This window comes from Thermobia domestica, chromosome 2 (genome assembly GCF_964235325.1).
Source record: "Thermobia domestica chromosome 2, izTheDome1.hap1.1, whole genome shotgun sequence".
Classification (NCBI taxonomy): domain Eukaryota; kingdom Metazoa; phylum Arthropoda; class Insecta; order Zygentoma; family Lepismatidae; genus Thermobia; species Thermobia domestica.
The window spans coordinates 357,298,319-357,318,972 of NC_137455.1; the positions used below are offsets into that span (position 1 = coordinate 357,298,319).

The 20,654-nt window shown below is 35.5% G+C and overlaps 1 protein-coding gene across 4 annotated transcripts in view; it reads right to left on the reverse strand.

The window, feature by feature from the left end:
• Nucleotides 1-20,654, reverse strand: part of LOC145678809 (uncharacterized) — a 289,603-nt gene that overhangs the window by 50,898 nt on the left and 218,051 nt on the right. The window contains exon 1 of one of the 4 annotated variants that reach the window (XM_081749339.1): nt 6,726-6,846. The exons of the other annotated variants lie outside the window; for them this stretch is intronic. The gene's annotated coding sequence lies outside the window, so the exon portion shown is untranslated. Of the gene's footprint in view, nt 1-6,725; nt 6,847-20,654 lie in introns of those variants that run through there. 4 annotated transcript variants of the gene reach the window in all.

The following is a 20,654-nucleotide window of genomic DNA, read 5'->3' on the forward strand; positions in this document are numbered from 1 at the left end:
CTAGTCACCGGTTCTATTTTCTCCCTCCCTACTATTATATTTGACACCGACCGCTTCGTTCCAATCACTATGGTTTTGGTCTTTCAAACATTTATTTTCATTCCGTATTCTTCATATTCTTTCCTCGAGTTTTCTAACATCTGATTGGTTTTCTTTTCAGATTCTGCAACAAGCACCATATCATCTGAAAACCATATACACCTAATCATTCTACCTCCTACTGAAATGCTGTCTTTATCATCATGAAGGTTCTTTTTTTCACTATATCTTCGACATAGATATTAAATAAGCCTTCAGATATTTTTAAATTCGAGACGAGAAACATTACAATTATCGTCTTGTTTTAGGAACGAGAATTCAGTCGAGACGAGACGAGACTGGATGTTCGTGTCGAGATATGAGACGTGAGAGAACTTTTCCAACAGAAATTGATATACTTTTTTGAGACGAGATTGCATTTCTACAGGATAACTTTACGAGACGAAACAGACTCAAATATTGTCTCGTGAGCAACACCATGGTCAACAATAGTTCACACAAGTTTTACATCTTTAACGTTTTTTTTTTTTTTTTTTTTTAGTGTTACATGATTTAGAATGTAAAAACTATGAATTGACCAAGTGATTGTACGAACACAAAAAAGAGGATTTATTAACGTTTAAAGATACGCTAGTTATTATACAAAATCAAACCAAACCACTTGGCCCATTTGTGAGCCTAAGCCTGCTCCAGCGCCATCTGCTAGCGACTGGCTGAACTACGTCCAGTCTCATGACGAGTACATTGTCAGCTCCCTGCGACTCCTTGTACCTAACAGGAGCATCAGGAGCTTTCTTGACCTAGTGGTCGTCACGGCTTGTTTTCACGTGACTCCTCAGTTGGCTTCACGACGTTGAATGGACGCCAAAAAATTGGGAAGCACCGGCCGGGAGTCGAACTCCGGACCACGCGGATATGAGTCCAACGCTTTAGCCACTACACTACGACGTTCCCTCATTACACAATACACTCCAATAATAAATATTGTTATACCATATCCTTCGTGGACCTCTCATGATGCGGAAAGATTCTGACAAGTTCTAGATGAAATTAAGAAAAAAAAGTCAGGGCATAAATTTTGTACACACGGGAAAGAAAGTACGTGACAGTACGAGAAATTTTCATTTGCCAATAACTCGGGAACAAATGAATTAATTTGGATCTTTTTGTTGCTATCCTTAGAATAGTTATAAGTTGATAACTTGCCAAAAATCGGTACTCTAATAGGTTAATTTCCTGTCGAGATATTAGGAAAAGAAATTTTGTCAACTGAAGAATACTTTCTTTCGTGACTGTACATACAGTTACCAAACGAGACGAGACGAGAAAGGCTTACGTCTCGTCTCATGGTCAACACTATCAGTACTTAGTTTACGATCTACTTGCCATTACCTTTATGAAAATATATTCCGTTAATACTATCATAGTGTGTGATAGAAGTGGACGATATTTTATTACGAAAGAAAATAAAAACAAGAATAGAGAGAGAAGAATCAATAGTGGTAAGTCCCCTCCGTGACTGTGGGTGGAATATTAAAAAGATTGTAAACGAGGGAAGACATGGGGAACGATATAGCATAGACGTCACTCAAGATATTGTTGGCTTCGAAATGACGAAAGTTGTGGGGAGAGTTACAGGAAGCATGCTCGGGACTGAAGGAAGTACCATGCATAATTCAAGAAACCATACATTAGAATGTATTAATAAAATATGGTAGAAGCGATTACAGAAGACGGAACATTAACTGTACGGAAAAAATACAAATATAATAACATGAATTGAGTATCCGGCATAGCAATTTCGTTAAACTTAACATTTTCATGAAGCATTGCAAAGACAGTAAATGTCTAGGAGTAGTTGTCGTAAATATATGTGGAAATGCATTATATTTTCTATTCCTTGTCATGTGTGAAGAAAAGTCATTCTCAATACAAGAAAATTACCGTACCCTATAAGTTATGAAACCAAGTAAAGTGAAAAGTATAATGTGTTGCATATATTTCAGGCATATCTTTATTAACCGTCTTTATTCACACGCAGAAACCTCGAACATAACGTCAATGTGAAACTACGTTCAAAATGTGTCTAAAACACTGCCTGGACTATTTTAAACCATGTTGCAAGTTTTTTAAACATTGGTTTATTGAGCGAGGAGATAGTCAGGGACGTAGCCCATGTTTCCATTCATACATAACTAGTCGATCTCAATTTAAATATGTACACCTAACTAATTGTTCCAAAAATTGTTTTAAGAATTAGTCTAGACAGTGTACAGGGCCATTCCGTCGATTTGTGAGGCCTGAGATTTTCGCTTCTCAAATCTTGCAGCAAAGGACATTACATATCCATCAATGTAAAAATTAAATTGACGAAAACAGCAACGATTAAACAAACATGTTGTAAGAATCCTTTTCAACATTCAATGGCCACTGATGGGCCAATAACGTAAGGGTATTTTGTACCAACTCTCATTTTTCCATGTCAGTGATAGTAATGCCTCACATGAGTGTACTTCGTCACATTAACTCTTTTGATGCTGACAAGGAAAGGACGTGAACCTGTCAACGGGACTTCCTAATCAAACCTAGTTCATTCGATAAATATAACAAATATATGTTCATCCACAATAAAATTACTTGATATGGACAATCGAGTAAGTCCCTGGGGCCCCATTGACTCTGTTAGTATAAAGAAAATCGTAGACTCGCAGTAAAATAGCTATTGCATCAACACTATTCATTGGAAAGTCATGGTTTATAGTTCATTCTCTTCGGCATGAAACAAGGTTTCAAGGGGTGCTATGTATTGGGGCTGATAACGTACATGAACAGGGAAAATTGAGAGAATGTCGGGAAAATTTCCTTCAGAAATCCCTCCCATCAACTTTGGACCCCTCTGGAGTGGCCCTGAGCAAAAGCACACAATCAAAATATATATCAAAACTAGTATAGGGTATAACAAATGTGTATACCAAGTTTTGTATTGATAGACGGAATAGATATGAGAGAAAACTTGTATACCAATACACGATATTATATCTGCTTCTTGAACCTGCTTTGTTTTCCATAGTCAGTTTCAGGTTAAAGTAAATTTATATTTACGATTGAATGTTGAGAGCAAACCTTGCTTAATCGTTGCTGCTTATTGTGTTTTATAGGCTTTGATATAAGTAACGTAACATCTAAATTGATAATATTCTTCCGTGCAAAAGAGGTATTTAAGAAGCTCCAATACCGAAAATATCAAAGACGCCATGGCTTAAGGAACATTCGAACTCATCCTATTCAATCCATCTCTGCAACGCCCTGATTTATTTTACTATTTCACTTTATTCTTGATTTAAGCAAAAGTGCTTCCTTCTCCTAACATAGAAGGTGTACTTTAGTCTAACTGCTCCATCACCCCATTCTTCCAATTAGAACTAACCCAAAATTGTAAACAATCTTTCATCCTCCTACTCAATTGTCTCTCTTCCTCTACTCGTCATCATTACCAAACTCCAAATTGGGCATCATCGTCATTCTTTTACTCCGATTCTCTCTTCCTCCACTCATGCTCAACCCATAATTTTATTTTGACCTCACTCTGTACTTGTATCTAATTGGTAGGTTTGGAGTTTAGCATTCCATTTCAGCACTGAGGCTATATAAGACATGGACCTACAGTTTAAGATGGAATCCAAAGAACCGTATTAAGTTCAACCTTTTTCCACCGGAAATCAAACCTGAAATGCTGTGTATCAAAGGCGCGCGCTAGCCACTAGACCAGCGCTGAACCTCCACCTTCAATTGATTCTTACTTTAGGCCAGAGGTCAGGAGCAATCTTCGGAAAATGACATTAAGTTTCATAGGAATTTCTCAACGAAGCTTCTACTTACATGAAAATAATTATCCTGCCCATCGAATATATTCGTTGATACAAACATTTTGTTTGAGCTCATTATTCCTCTATTTTCTCTTATTGATTAGGCACAACTTAAGTTGGTCATGGCGGTCTTAATTCAACACAATACCTCTGTGCCAGGCGCGCACCCAGAAATTTTTGTTGGGAGAGGTCCAATGTTTGAGGGAAGGGGTCCAATACAACAAGATACTGTGTCTATGTAGAATTGAACCGTTGTTATTCTGCACCCGAAAAGACGATAAGTAATATTGTTAAGTACTGGGACCTATACTCAGAAAAAAAATAATAGAACTAGATTCTAGATTATTCTATCACTTTGGAGTAAAGTATTAAAATGGTAGTCATTCAATCAACCAACTAACATGATGGGGTGACATGTTAGCAAGACATCATTCATATTGTTTTATAAACAGTTGCCAACTACTTTTACAAAAATATTTTCTTACTTAATAAAGGGACATAACCTTTATAAGGGATAATGAAGTATGGCATAAATTATTTATAAGAGAAACGAGATATAGCCGGCAACGAAGAAGGAACATAGTGAACATACAAACAACAGATGACAGCACTTCTTAAGTAAATGTCAGAAAATTCATTCGCTTACAAAACTATTTTCGGGAAAGATTATACAGGAAATATAATACATTGTGTGTGATTTGGTACAAATGTCAAATATACACGTAAATCTTTGCTTCAGGGGCGGATCCAGGACGGACTTATGGGGGGGGCGGTCGGCGGTAATACTGCTACTTTTAAGAGCTCCAAACTTGTTATGGATGGGTTTATTTATATATAAAATAAGAAAGTTTCCTCTTGTGGGGGGGGCGATCGCCCCGATCGCCCCCCTCTGGATCCGCCCCTGCTTTGCTTATGGCAAGAAAAAAATCTGATCCAAATTCTAATAACACTTACAAGATATTTATGAAATCGTGAAGACAATCCAGACGTTTAAAATTACGGTATAGGTGTATCGGTCTCATACGTGGCATTTTGAGATGGCTGTGATACCTTTGCTATGTCATTGTTCTTAGCGAATAAAAGGTTTGGCTCACCACTGTCGAATAAGGAAGTTATTAATATTAGTATCTATGGTTTGCGTTCGTGGAGAACATACATGGAATACATGGTGTATGTGGTGACAACATTGTGTTCGTGGGTTTTGTCGGGGTACTCCCACTTTCTCATTCCACCAATTCTTCCATCATCATTCGCTTGCTTTAATCATCGTCTCCCTTAGCCTAAAAGGGCATAATTATGGGACATTAAACTGAAAGATTTCATTTCATTTTTCATTTCAAAACACGGTATGTACAGAAAGATTGCCGTGTCACTGTTCCTATTTCCGTGTTCTTTCATTCAATCATCTAGTTCTGTAACGCCACCATAGTGTTATTTTCACACCACTCAACATTATGTCTAAGTCAAACCGGTAACATCAGGCCTGTGTTAACCGCAACATCAGCTACTTAGTAAAAAGAAAAATGAACTAACTTTTTTGTTTAGCGCCCCACGTTTACACTTTTTAGACTGAAGGAGATGAATGACTAATGAAAGTGAATCTTTTTAAAATTATTTTTTCTATCGGGAATTGAACCTGGGACCATGTGCACCAAGGCGCAGCGCTAGCCACTAGACCAATAGAGAGGGCTGGGCCCCTTAATGTTGATATAGTATGTTAAAATGGTCACCATGGTGGGATCACTGGCCTGTCTTAAACCTGAGTTATTTAAACATTATCATTTTTTTTACTGTGTGTGATTTCTTGTGTATTTGAAATAATTTATGCTACAATTATGTGAATTGTATTTGGCGTATTTGCTCTTCATCAGCAAGCCATTCATTAGCCCTATATATAACTTATTTATATGTAAGTATAAGTGGAACCTAGGGAGATCTATTTTATAGGGCTATTTCCTCTTTAGGAAGACGGTAGGGTAGAATGAGAATTACGGCAAATGCGAATTCATATTTCGCTTAAAGTGGTAGATGTGGTTTAAAGTGGTAGTTGAGGTGAATGGCAACTGATAAAGCGTTAGGAGAAATTATAATTTGGCGAATTGACGAGTAAATGGTATTTTAACCCTCAGTGTATTGAATACTCGAAAGGAAATAATCTGAAGTCATCACAGCTTCAGTTACATAATCCCACAATTATGTAAATTCGAAAACCTGATCTTACATTACTTAGTACTGCAGACGACACTAACAAACAGGTGAATGACATTTATATGGTTGGTTGAGTAGACTTTAGTGCTCTGTTCAGCAGCGAGATTATAAGACCTATAGCTTAACGGGGATGCAAACTACATGAGCTCCCACCGGGAATCGAACTCGGGCCTCCCGTGCAAAAGACGCGTGCGCTTACCACATAGCCAAGAGGGGTCTATGACTGACATTGAAATCGACCAAATAAAACAAAGGTGCAATGAAGTACGTTTTTCCATCGCTCTTTTCTCCTCCCCGAAAACAAACTTTTGACGACGCGACTGATAGACAGACATTGAAGATCGAAGGTAAATTGAGAGTGCAGATTCCATATTTGAAGAGCGTTCGTTAATACCTTTTCGCAGACGAGATACATGGCGTTACAGCTACAATGACAGAAGGACAAACTCATCGGTTATTCCTTACGGAGCCGCTAAAATTATATATCACTGTTTGTTTCCACGTGAAACAATAAATCTCGGAAGTATACTCTCCTGAGCTGCTACCCATATATTTACTCAGTGAGATAAACTTTGTAAACGTAATATCATCAAGTAAACTTTAAAATCTTACCAGTAGTTGTGAATGACTTTTTCCAATGAACACAAACTTTGCCTTTAAAATCTTTCATTACTTTGTCTCCATACGCAAAATCGTTGTCCTGTTTCAACAGTCTCGTAACAAAATAAATGGCCAATTCAGTGAAAAGAGAAACAAGCTTATCAGTTGGGGACTTCGCTCTTTGTTTTTTACGTAAGACTGGTTATTTGCTAACCTTGGTACCCCAACAGCAGCGAGAGACAACGATAGGCCAGTAAACAGCTGATATAGTCCACTGCAAATGATTTTTTATTTATTACACCAGTCGAGTTTTATGAGCTCTTATCGCAGTAATGAAGTACACAATCTGCCTCCTTCTCCACTTGAAAACTTAAATAAAGCAAAAGATTAATGGCATTCCAGAAATAGTAACTATGTTGAATGTAAAACACTTTGATTGGATATAAAAACATAAAACATTTTGCTAGGGGAAGAGGAGATATAGAAACAAGAAGCTGCATTCAAAATTATATGAGGTAGTATATTAGGAATTCTTTTACTGCAGAACGCAAACGTTTTGGTATATCTATACAACAATGGGACATTTATTTAAAAAAAAATGTTCAAGGGTTCCTTGGATCGCTTGTGGTTGATAACATCGTATCCATGACAAAAAAATTAATTTAATTTCTAAAAAAAAAAAAAAAAAGTTTCAGCACATACAGTTTATCTGTCATCATTTGGAATTTAAGTTTAGTTAATCTTATTTGAGTTGATTTTGAGTTTAACGTCCCGTTCAGCAGCGAGGCTATATGAGACGTGGAGCTACTGATTAATGTGGAATCGGAACCACTTGAGCTCCCGCCGGAAATTAGTAATCTTAATAGCTGGGTTATTATTATTATTATTATTATTATTATTATTATTATTATTATTATTATTATTATTATTATTATTATTATTATTATTATTATTAAAATCATAGCATAAGAAATAGCATGATTTTAGTTCGTCTGAATTGGAAATGTGAAATTTTAAAAAGATTGACAGATTTCTTAACTTACTGTATTAAGCAAGTGAAAAGTTAATATATCTGACTGATAGTTTTTAAGCAATGACGTTTAGAAACATTGAGCTAAAATGTAATTTTAAGGCTGTTGTTCTTAGCTTTTCGTTGTTTTAGATAGAGAGCTTGACAAGGAATTATTTCTGCTTTATTGACTTTTATCTACAAATGTTCTTTTTTATATACTAGTGCTCATCTTTTTACTTTTTTCTTATTTATTATTATTACTAATATCATTCCATAATGTAGTGATATGATACCACACAATGAACTGTATTTTTGCCAACAAGCTGTTTGCGGCACTGAAATACGATTATTATTATTATTATTATTATTATTATTATTATTATTATTATTATTATTATTATTATTATTATTATTATTATTATTATTATTATTATATTATTTACTCTCTATCTAAGGTGATCACAAATATTAAGCTTAGTTTCATCTCGGTCTCAACCAGTACCTGAGTTACTCCAAAAGAAAATAAGTATACGCGTACAATATTACGAATAAATAAAATAAACAAGTGTTACTGAAGTCTGTCAACGACTGCTCAACCAAATAAGAGATCCTTAACAGCATGGTGTGTGTGTGTGGTCAATGCATCAATTTTCAACATTGTTATACCTACATTTAATTACAAAAAAAAAAAAAAAAACAATAGAAGCATTTGAAATGTAAATATGGACAAAACTTGAGAAAATTAACTACACGGAATTGAAAACCAATGAAGAAATGTTAACATCAGGAAAGGAAGAAGTACTGTACAATGTTAGCTGTAATGAGGGCTGTAGTCGAGGGTATATGGTGATATACGCCGTATACTCTCTGCTTAATCTTGGACATTACAGTATACTTTCTGATTCAAGGCTAGTAGTACTTTTGTTTTTATATATATCCTCAGGTACTTCCTCAGGATTCTGAAACATGTATCTTTGGATAGGGCTCATATTAGTTCCTTAGTGAATTCTTGACCCGACTACAGTAGGTTCCATAATTTTGGAGCTATGGACCTTTAAAGTTCAATTTTTTCATAATTTCGGCAGCCAGTAACTCTGAAAGGAAGCATTTGTGCACCCGGGTTGGTCTATACATTTGCCTTATCTTGGTGTCAGGAATCACCTCCCAAACGTTGTCGGTGTTGTTTTGAAACACCCTGTATAAACGGATCATGACTCCAGTTATAAAGTTAGTATATAACTTTCTTTTCTATCTACTCTTAGCCAATGTTCAAGTACAAGTTGATTATGCAAAGAAATCCGTTTTTAATTACTACTCTACGATCACAAAAGAGAGAAAGGGAGAGAATGAAAAATGAAAAAAAAAATAAAAAAAATACGAGCGTTCTGTCTCTGTTCAATGTCGTGTTGTTTTGATCAGTGAATATCAGTGAAAACTGTTTCACTGTGATTTTCGTATTACAACCCTACTCCTCGTCACAACTCTTTTAATTCCCTCTAGCACACCAGACGCGATTTTTCTGTTCCTTCTCCCAGTGGATTGGTTCCTCTTCTGCGTACCTACACCAATCAACTGGGAGAAGGAACAGAAAAATCGCACCTGGTGTACCGGAGGGAATTAAGAAAATTGTGATGTTATTAACGGAGAGATTTATTTAAAGAGTATCAACAAAAAATGGTATAAAATGCTTTTAGGCACCGCAACTTTTATATTTTAATGGAATTATTAGTACATACATTTTATGCTGTTAATTAAAAAAGAAGTTGACATAATGCCTTTTTTATTGTCACATGTCTTTTACGCCATTCATAGATGTTCATAAAATAGCATATATCCTGTGGAAATTCTTAGGACTACGAGGTGAGCATAATTTAAAAAAGAAGAGAGACTGTTAGTATACTGAGAAGAAATTGTATTCTGAGGGATTAGTTAAAAGATATAATGGAAAAATTAGGATTAGGAATTAGATTTCTGGGCTTTCGGCGTCTATGGCCATGTTAGTCTGTTATTTATGAGGGATGACGTCCCTCGGAGATCACACTACCCGAGGAAAAGGAACGAAAAAAAGGATTGAAGAAGGAAGGAAATGCCCTGCGACCTATATGTTAAGTACCATCCCGACATTTGTCTAGCTGAGTGAGGAAATCCAGGAAAATTCACTCAGAATGGCTGGCCTGATTTTTTTTTTGTTTGTTTGCTTTTTTTTTTTCAATCGAGTGTTCCCTTCGGGAGAGATGACGGAAAGAAAATTAGGAAGCATGAGCATGTAGACTGAACATACGTACCGTTTTGAATGAGACATTATCGTTTTCATCTTATTTCCTGGTTCGTTTCAACGAAATCAGTTTTGTCCTGGTATTAACATTGGTCAATAGTACACTTTTGGACCTGTTTATAAGTCATAACGTATATTCTTGTATCAATAGGGCAAATTCAGGTAGTTTGTATAACCATTAACCATAAAGTTTCATTATATGATAGTACGTGTCGATATTTGCACTGATTTTTATTCAGAGAAATTTAAAAAAAACGCACGTTGGCAGCACTTGCGCGTCTCATAGCTGCATTTGCTCTACTTACAATGTTGACGTGAAACTTAAACCAAACAAGTTACTTAGTAATGAGGCAGAGCAATTACCCAACATTATAACGTACATTTTTCTGTAGCGCAAAAACGAGAAGCAACATCAGCTAACACCATCGTAGCACGAAGCGTAAAGGGCCATTAAAGTCCTGATTTTGTCTCAAAGAAATATGACCAGCCTATGAGAATGAGAGAAGACTGAAATTAAATGGACGAGATTGAAGCAGATATCGTATACGCCAAGTTGAAGAGATTACGGGAGAACCGCATATCATGGAATCTTGTCAATTTTTCACCAAGTGACCTACCAGCAATGTTGCCCACGAGGGAAAACTTATTTCTCGTCTTGGCTCGATTATCGAAAAGCTTTCCTCGTCTTGTCACGTTTCATTTTGTAAATGTATGCATACTTGATTTTTAGAAGTAATCTTGCTAGAATTTTACATTTAGTAATAGGAAATTCAAATGCTATAAAGGAATAACTGATTAATAACTAAGAATAATTAGAAAAGATACATATCTCCAGGATCCCTAATCAATGTTTATACCTAAGCGAACATAAAAGTCATTCACAGCACAGAATTTGTAGTAACTAACTTTAACAAGGTAAAATTTCAGAGTATATTGCAAATGGAAAAAAAAATCTGACTAAATTTGTATCTGTTAGAAGTCACAAATTCAAATACAAATTCAGGTACACCACTTCTAACAGATGCAATTGGTAGTCAGACTCATAAAATTTCTCGTTTCGAAAACAACACGAGAATTATGATTTTATCGTGTCGTCTCGAATTTAGATGTACTTTTCTTCTCGTTTTCGAGCCGAGACGAGGAATTTCTCGTCTTTTAGGCAACACTACTCGACAGTAATATTTATTATTATTATTATTATTATTATTATTATTATTATTATTATTATTATTATTATTATTATTATTATTATTATTATTATTATTATTAATTTTGCCTTTTGGCAAGTCCTGGGACTAATGAGATTTTTTTTTCAATTTTAAATTTGGCCCTGGAAATGTTTCTTCCACGTTTCTTGATCTTCAACTTCTTCATTTAACTCCCAATATTTTCTTCTATTTTTCAAATCATGGATCAGCTGTGTTCTTTTTCTTCCTATTCCATGCTTCCCTTCCATCTTTCCTTCAATAGCTGTGTGAAGGAGACAACGAAATAATAGCAATGAATAATAACAGAAGCATGCGCAGTAATTATGGCATAAATTCATCCGTGTATGTGTGTGTTCTGTTTCTTGTGCTGCAAGTACTCCGCAGACATGGCGTGGGTCAATGAAAACTTGACCCACCACCCACCGAGACCCATGACCCACTGGACCCACAAACTACCATGACCTACCCTCCACCGTGACCCACTCTGGCACATTCCGGTCCACCATCCACCATGACCCACCACCCACCACAACCCATCGTCATGAACTCTTATACATGATCCACGCCCTCCCCTCCCCTCCCTACGCCCTCCCCTCCCGAGTTTACACTTGTAATAAAACAAGACTGTGAAATTATCACTAATCGGAGTTTGAATTTCTACGATCAACTGCTCAAGACCTCTCTGTTACAACACCGGTGGATCTGATCTCCACGATATAAAATGGTAAAGTCTTTGTCATGGGCCACATTACAATGAATTTCAATTTAGTTCTCATATGTAACTATTTCCTTGTTTAAATTACAGATACTTTTCAGTGGCAAATAGGATGGAATTTGAAAGTCTCAAATGAAGGTAAAGTAAGCCAACGTAAAGGAAAAAAAGTGTGTGTGTCTCGAAAGCCAAGTTGTAAGTCCTATTGCTACTATTATAATTACAAACATCAATATCCAAAAGTGACTGAATTCCTCCCCCCCCCACTTAGATCTACTCATCTCAGGTAAGTAAATAAAAACAAATGAAAAAAGGAAGAAAAATAGAGGCCTTGAAAGTAAAACGTAGACAAATTACCAATGTTCAGAAGATGCTGTCTACAATGTACTGAGCAGTGGGTTACAGTGGATCAGAGTGGATCACAGTGATTGGTGGGCCGCAGTTTGTCACGTCCTGTTCATCCATGACCCACTGACCCACTCACAAATCTTTATCCACTTGACTCACTTGACGCACGACGCACTGTCCCGCACCATCTCTGATATTCCGCACCACAAAGATTGTCAAAATGCTCGTATATAATTTGCTCTTACCCGTGCAAGAGTGAAAGTTATGCATCCCTAGCGAATCATATTTTTGAACAGTGGAAGGATACGAACATGGTTGTTTATCTCCGTTTAGAAATAAGACTGAGCAGACAATAGATCTTTCCTTTGCTGTAACCAGTGACTTCATTTTACCACAACGCAATAGTTTGATAACATTACAATAAGCGGACCATAAAAAAATTCCTCAACTTCGCCACTTAAAATACGAATAAAGAAGTAAACATGAATTCTCCACAAATAATAACTTAATAGTTTATTTATCCAACACCTTTAATTTCACGGTCTTTGCGTGTCCTGCATGTTTCATTTACAGAGTCAAGGTTCGCATATCTGACGCTGCCATCAACGCTCGTAACTACTAACGCACCATTTGCAGCTTTTTAAGAATTACGTCACATTTTACTTTTTTACGTTTAAAACTTCACAATGTTTCGTGTTTTAATATACAGGAATTTTATATATATAATGTTTCCTCTGAGAATTGAAGTAGTGTTCATTATATATATATATATATATATATATATATATATATATATATATATAAAGAAATTGGAAGAAAAGAAGTTTTGATGTATTGCTTTCACTTACGTACAAACGGACTTTATTCACAAAAGAAAAGAACTTAAATGAAAGCACGAAAGAGAGAAGCAGAAAGTAAGTATGTCCGGTAAACGTGCGCGTGAATTACGTAATAATTTACTAATACATTATTATAAAGTTTTATTCCATGAAGTTTCGTGGCAAAAACTAGAAGAGAAAAAATCTATTAATATAGAATGGTATTGATTGGTTTTTAAAACCAAAATGAAATTGAGTTTAAATCATTCCACACACAATAGCCACTTGATCTTTGTAGCTTCGCACAGGGAAAAAAAACGTATGCGGTGTACGTAAAAACGTAGGTTACATGCGTAAATCCTGTAGTTTTTGGACTTAAAGTACGACTATATGTAATATCCTGCAGCAAATGTATAACTGGAAACGTATGTTTTATATGTACTTTCCGTATGAGTCTTCCATCTAAACGCACTTTCCGTATGAGTTTTCCATCTAAACGCACTTTCCGTATGAGCCTTCCATCTAAACACACTTTCCGTATGAGTCTTCCATCTAAACGCACTTTCCGTATGAGTTTTCCATCTAAACGCACTTTCCGTATGAGTCTTCCATCTAAACGTACTTTCCGTATGACTGTATATACGTAAGTAGGAAGGATCTTATATACAGATGGACGTACGTAACATATGGTTGACGTATGTAACATATGGAAGACTGTTAGAAATTAGACATCTTGCAGCTGCATAATGTAATATCTAAGCGAGGAAACTGCAGTACGTATGTAGCATATGGTTAATGTATGTTCCGTACAGATTTCCGTAGTAAACATATGGCTTCCGTATATTTGAACAAAATACCGCTGTTCGGATAATGGATTTTTGTCAGTGCCTTTGAAATGAAATCGCATTTTCAAATTTTACGTATCATTACTATGCTATTCAAGCTAAGAAAGGAGACGTAGGATTAATGAAAGTGATTTATTATTAAATAATTGGTGGAATGATGATGTAGAAGGAAAGGAGAGAACTCGGAGAAAATCCACAGATACTATGTTGTAATACACAAAATCATTTGGTCTGGAATCCAATCAGGAACCTCTTGCATCATAAATGAACGCTCTATCACAGTGCCACATTGAGAAAAATTTGTTATCCGCAGAGTGGTATGTTGTAAAATATACGGAATAAATAAGATTACTACGGAAATCTGTATGGAGCAGACTTTATCCATATCCAATATACGCAGGCGCGCACCTAGAAATTTATGTTGAGAGGTCATAAGTTTTAATTGGAGGGGGTCCACGAGAAGTAGTCACTATATCTAGTTGGTATTGAATTGCTGTTATTCTGAAGCTCTCCAACCTATATTCTCAGTAAAAATCGTAAAACTTAATTGTTTTTATAAGAAAAGAAAAGGTAAAGATGAGTGTAAGATCACTTTTTAAAGGTACATAACCATTGCTTTCCTAGAGCAATCACAGTTTTCTTAATAAACTGTAGAAATGTCTGCTGAGTTTTGAAGTTTAGGGGGGCAGACCCGGTGGATTACCCCGTGAGTGTGCCCCTGTATATACGTACTGCCTCTTTCCCACTTAGATGTTACATCATACCACTGTAGGATGTCTGACATCTAACAGTCTTCCATATATTGCATAGCTTAACGTGGGGTCCAAACTACATACGCTCCCACCACATAAAAATGTTCACATTTCTCCTCCGTACAGCACAATAATTTATAGAAACGTCTCTTTCTCCTCATTTACTTTAATCAACTAACAAACAACACTGAAAAAGTACTTTTTACTTTCATCTCTGAAAATCGAAGATTACAGTTCATAAACGTCATACTGTTCGAAGCTTAAATGAAAATTTGATTCACCTTCTCGAAAAGTGTCAAAATGGACCAGTTCCAAAAACATCGTGAGTAAGACGTATTAAATAAATCACCAACTCATCTGTAGTGTGAAACGAAATACACATATTGATATATTTATCACATTTCTTCTGAATCGTTTATTATTTTTAATCATTAAAGACAATTTCTTTAAATACTCTGTAGCGAACTTCCTCGACGCGGCTGATTCATTAAAAATTTTGGTTGTTGCCCCCTTTCTATTGTAGACGTGTTAATCAGGCGATGAGTCACTGAGTACATCCAGCGAATTTTAATGAAGGCTGCTTCCTTCCAAGGTAGGGAACAAATAGCTTCCACACACAGATCTCCCTCAGTTCATGAATTCATTCATATTGCGACAGACACATCCGTAGTGTGTGCGCTGTGCGTGGCCTTGCTTTTTTAATTTTTTTTTTTTATTTTCGCCTTCGTATCCTGGATTGTATACGGAGCCGCATAACAAACGGGCCAAAGATTTAATCTTTATATATATATATATATATATATATATATATATATATATATATATATATATATATATATATATATATATATTAGAAAGAGAGAGACAGATAGACAGACAGAGTTGTATAGAGTTATTTAGGAAAAGCAAACAAGCTTGTATAGTACGGATTTACCCTTTTTTTGTCAATGCTTCAAGGGTATAGTACAAAGACCGTTGAAAAACTGTTCTGGCATGCTTTCAAGAACACAAGAGGAGACATCTCAGTCGGTTTCCAAACTTAAACTTGAGCGAGCTCAGTTGGCAAAGAAATAAATCCTTACAATTTAGCCATTTTTCTGCTTAAACGAACTATTAACATTTGAAAACCTTCGCGCGGTCAATTGGGGAACGATTCTTTCTTTCTCTCTTTTACGATCAACCATTCTTACGATAATATTTGTTTTATTTATTCGTAGATAAAATTGCTAAAATTCATCTTTATTGGAAATATTTGAAATAAAATTAGGAAAGAAATTTTACGAAAAGAAACTCGCGTTCGAGATACATTTTCAAATGCCCTTCCCCTGCATTTATCCGGTGAATTTAATGAAAAAGGGTCAAAAATCTCCAATAAGTATGATGACCATGGTGGGATCAAATCCGTGACCTTGGAAGTTTTAAAGAAAAACCGTAACAAATTTGAATTATTCTGGACAATTTTCAAATTAACGTGTAAATAAAATTAATGTGTTGATAAATTATGAATCATTAGCTGAAGCTCGGGTGTGTTAGGACACCGCCAGGGGCGCACACTCGGTGGGTTCATTGGGTCCGCCCCTTCCAAACAATCTTCTTAACTCAACATACATTTGCACATTTTCTTAATAAAACTCTACTTGTTTTACAGGGAAATGATTGATGTAGAATGAAAATTTGATTTTACACTTCATCTGTATTCTTTCTCTTATAAAAAAAACAATATAGTTCTATCATTTTCTCCCCTGAAAATATAAGCGGAAGAATTTTACAGTTACTTATCGTCTTTTCGGCTGCAGAATAATACCCGTTCAATACTACATAGATATAATGACTTGTAATATTGGATTCCCGGGTCCCCTCCCAACAAAAATTTCTGGGTGAACGCCTGGACGCAAACACATGCCTGTTAGGAGTAAGTCTTGTGCAACGATATTTTGGCCTATAGAGTGGTCCTCACTGTGATCTCGGTATACAGTAAAATCCTAGGCGTGCCTGCAGTAGCAGTGGGCAACGGCGAAAACTAGTAGAATTAAAAAAAAAAAAAAATCCTAACCCGTGAAAGGCAGCGGAAAACCATCACCGTAACTTTCTCAAGAAAACGCAGCATGTGAACGGGGGATTTTTAAGATTAAATTACCGTAATAAGTACAGTAATAATACAGTAATAAACTTAGAATCCCATACTGCAAAGCCACTCAGCTTCAAGGATTTTGAGGGAGCAAGTAGTCGCATAGTTATGGACAGGCCATACAAATTGGAGGACAGATTGTCAGGAGTCTAAACACAGCAGGTAAGTTAAAAGATCTGAAGAGATATCCAACAGTTGAACGTGGATATAGTAGGGATTAGCGAAGTAAAATGGAAACAATAAGATGATTTCAGGTCAAGTGAATATAGAAGTATTAACTCGAGTACAAAAAAATGTTGGATTTGATTTGAGTTGGATGTACAATGGATAAGAAGAGAGGAAGACGAGTAAGAAATTGCGACATAGTATGTGACAGAGTTTTAGAAAAGATGGTTCGGTTATCTATCAAAAATATCGGTTTCGGTTTCACACAATCGGTTTACCATTGTCAAAACCAGTTTCGGTTTGATTTTCTAACAAAAAACAGTTTTGGTGGAAGAAGAACCGGTTTTGTTGGAAAAAATGTCAGTTTTCGGTTTTCCTAGAAACCAGTTTCTGGTTTATGTAAGAAACGCCTTTGCCCATCCCTAATATTTCTAGTTACCGAATTTGAAGGTGCTGTTATTGCTGTTGGTCATTCTGTTTTAACGCACGAACAAATCTTTATATTTTGATTAAGGTAGGATTTGTTGTAAGATACAATGATTAAATCGTCGTTGATAACGGATCCAGCACTCAGTAGTGGCTACTCAGAAGATTCATTACTCAATACGTGTTTATACGTCAGGATCACTTGGAACGTGCAAAAGTAACATGTAATCTAAAATCCAGAAACACATTCTATCAATAAAACCACTGACAAATTTCGCTGTTGCTTCGTTTAGCTATAGCAAATAAAAATAAAAGAAACTATCTTTTTATATAAGAAAAACGTTATTGTTTTATCTTTAAAACAAAAGGCAAGTTTGTTACTACTTTGTCTAGCGTTTAAACCAAAGAAAAAATCAACACTTCTTTGTCTAGTCTAGAAAGGATTAACTATTTCGCAGTTACTTTGTATGCTTCATATAGTTATAGCAAATAAAAAGGCAAGTTTGTTACTACTTTGTCTAGCGTTTAAACCAAAGAAAAAATCACCACTTCTTTGTCTAGTCTAGAAAGGATTAACTATTTCGCAGTTACTTTGTATGCTTCATATAGTTATAGCAAATAAAAAGGCAAGTTTGTTACTACTTTGTCTAGCGTTTAAACCAAAGAAAAAATCACCACTTCTTTGTCTAGTCTAGAAAGGATTAACTATTTTGCAGTTACTTTGTATGCTTCATATAGTTATAGCAAATAAAAAGGCAAGTTTGTTACTACTTTGTCTAGCGTTTAAACCAAAGAAAAAATCACCACTTCTTTGTCTAGTCTAGAAAGGATTAACTATTTCGCAGTTACTTTGTCTGCTTCATATAGTTATAGCAAATAAAAAGGCAAGTTTGTTACTACTTTGTCTAGCGTTTAAACCAAAGAAAAAATCACCACTTCTTTGTCTAGTCTAGAAAGGATTAACTATTTCGCAGTTACTTTGTCTGCTTCATATAGTTATAGCAAATAAAAAGGCAAGTTTGTTACTACTTTGTCTAGCGTTTAAACCAAAGAAAAAATCACCACTTCTTTGTCTAGTCTAGAAAGGATTAACTATTTCGCAGTTACTTTGTATGCTTCATATAGTTATAGCAAATAAAAAGGCAAGTTTGTTACTACTTTGTCTAGCGTTTAAACCAAAGAAAAAATCACCACTTCTTTGTCTAGTCTAGAAAGGATTAACTATTTCGCAGTTACTTTGTCTGCTTCATATAGTTATAGCAAATAAAAAGGCAAGTTTGTTACTACTTTGTCTAGCGTTTAAACCAAAGAAAAAATCAACACTTCTTTGTCTAGTCTAGAAAGGATTAACTATTTCGCAGTTACTTTGTATGCTTCATATAGTTATAGCAAATAAAAAGGCAAGTTTGTTACTACTTTGTCTAGCGTTTAAACCAAAGAAAAAAATCAACACTTCTTTGTCTAGTCTAGAAAGGATTAACTATTTCGCAGTTACTTTGTATGCTTCATATAGTTATAGCAAATAAAAAGGCAAGTTTGTTACTACTTTGTCTAGCGTTTAAACCAAAGAAAAAATCAACACTTCTTTGTCTAGTCTAGAAAGGATTAACTATTTCGCAGTTACTTTGTATGCTTCATATAGTTATAGCAAATAAAAAGGCAAGTTTGTTACTACTTTGTCTAGCGTTTAAACCAAAGAAAAAATCACCACTTCTTTGTCTAGTCTAGAAAGGATTAACTATTTCGCAGTTACTTTGTATGCTTCATATAGTTATAGCAAATAAAAAGGCAAGTTTGTTACTACTTTGTCTAGCGTTTAAACCAAAGAAAAAAATCACCACTTTTGTCTAGTCTAGAAAGGATTAACTATTTTGTAATTACTTTGTCTACTTCATACAGTTATAGCAAATAAAAAGGTAAGTTTGTTACTACTTTGTCTAGTACTAGAAAAGTACAAATAATTCCCTATTACTTTGTCTATAAAGAAAAAGGCAGACAAAGTTTACTTTTGCTCCGTCTATCAATGACCATATAAAAATAAAAGAAAATATCTTATCCCCACAGTAGTCAATTGCCTTGACAATGAATGAAGCCGCAATGATAAGCGTGTATGTGTGTGTGTCCGTGCCGTGTGTGTATTAGTCCAAGTTATTTCGGAGCTTGATACTTAAACAGAACTTAAAGTCATCCGATGCACAGTATATCCCAAGGGCATCAGCACAACAAAAATATTCACACTACGATCGAACAAACAAAAGAACATGAACGAATGCGGGACGTAAACAATTATCATGTTAACGAAAGAAATGAGAAAAAAAAGAAAGCAGAATCACGTGAAAATGTGTGGAAACGAAAATAAAGCTGAGCTTGTGTGTTTGAATATGAAATATTGTCCCCCCCCCAAAAAAAAAGAAAACATCGTACAAATATGTTCATATCACCGATAAATACCGGTACACGTACTTTTAAAAATAATTAAAAAAATGAATCAAATTGTTTAACAGTGGCGGTTTTAGCCTGGGGCCGGAGGCCTTTGCCCCCCAGTTTTTTAAATACCTAAAATTATTATTTATACGATATATTTTTGAAAGTTTATAGTAAACTCATGATATACCTATCATAATCTGGGTTCTGGCTGTCCCCCCCCCCCCATTGTTACCTTCTAGAACCGCTACTGGTAGTTAACATTTCTGTTAATATATTGTTCTTTTCATTAGATTAAGTCGTCGTCAGTCGGAACATTCCGAATTTCAAGAAACTTTTCACTATCTCGAAAGCCATTATAAAGCGGGATGAGAAATCATAGGAAACGCTTACCAAATATGCCAATAACATTCTCAGTCACATTTTACAATCGATCGAAAAGGTGTAAAGAGCTCTTTTTCAGGCCAGTCATCCTGATTGAGGTTTTTTCTTGTGTTTTCCTTCATTTACACTAGGCAAATGCCGGGATGGTACCTAACATAATGGTTCTAGACCGCTTCCTTCCTTCTCCATTTCTTTCTTCGTCTCCCATTCCACGGGTGGTATATGATCACCAAGGAATGTCATCCTTAATACGTGTAACGGGCTAACATGGCCATAGATGCCGAAAGCCTAGAAATCTAATTTCTAATCCTAGTGACGGGCTAACATGGCCATAGATGCCGAAAGCCTAGAAATCTAATTTCTAATCCTAGTGACGGGCTAACACGGCCATAGATGCCGAAAGCCTAGAAATCTAATTTCTAATCCTAGTGACGGGCTAACATG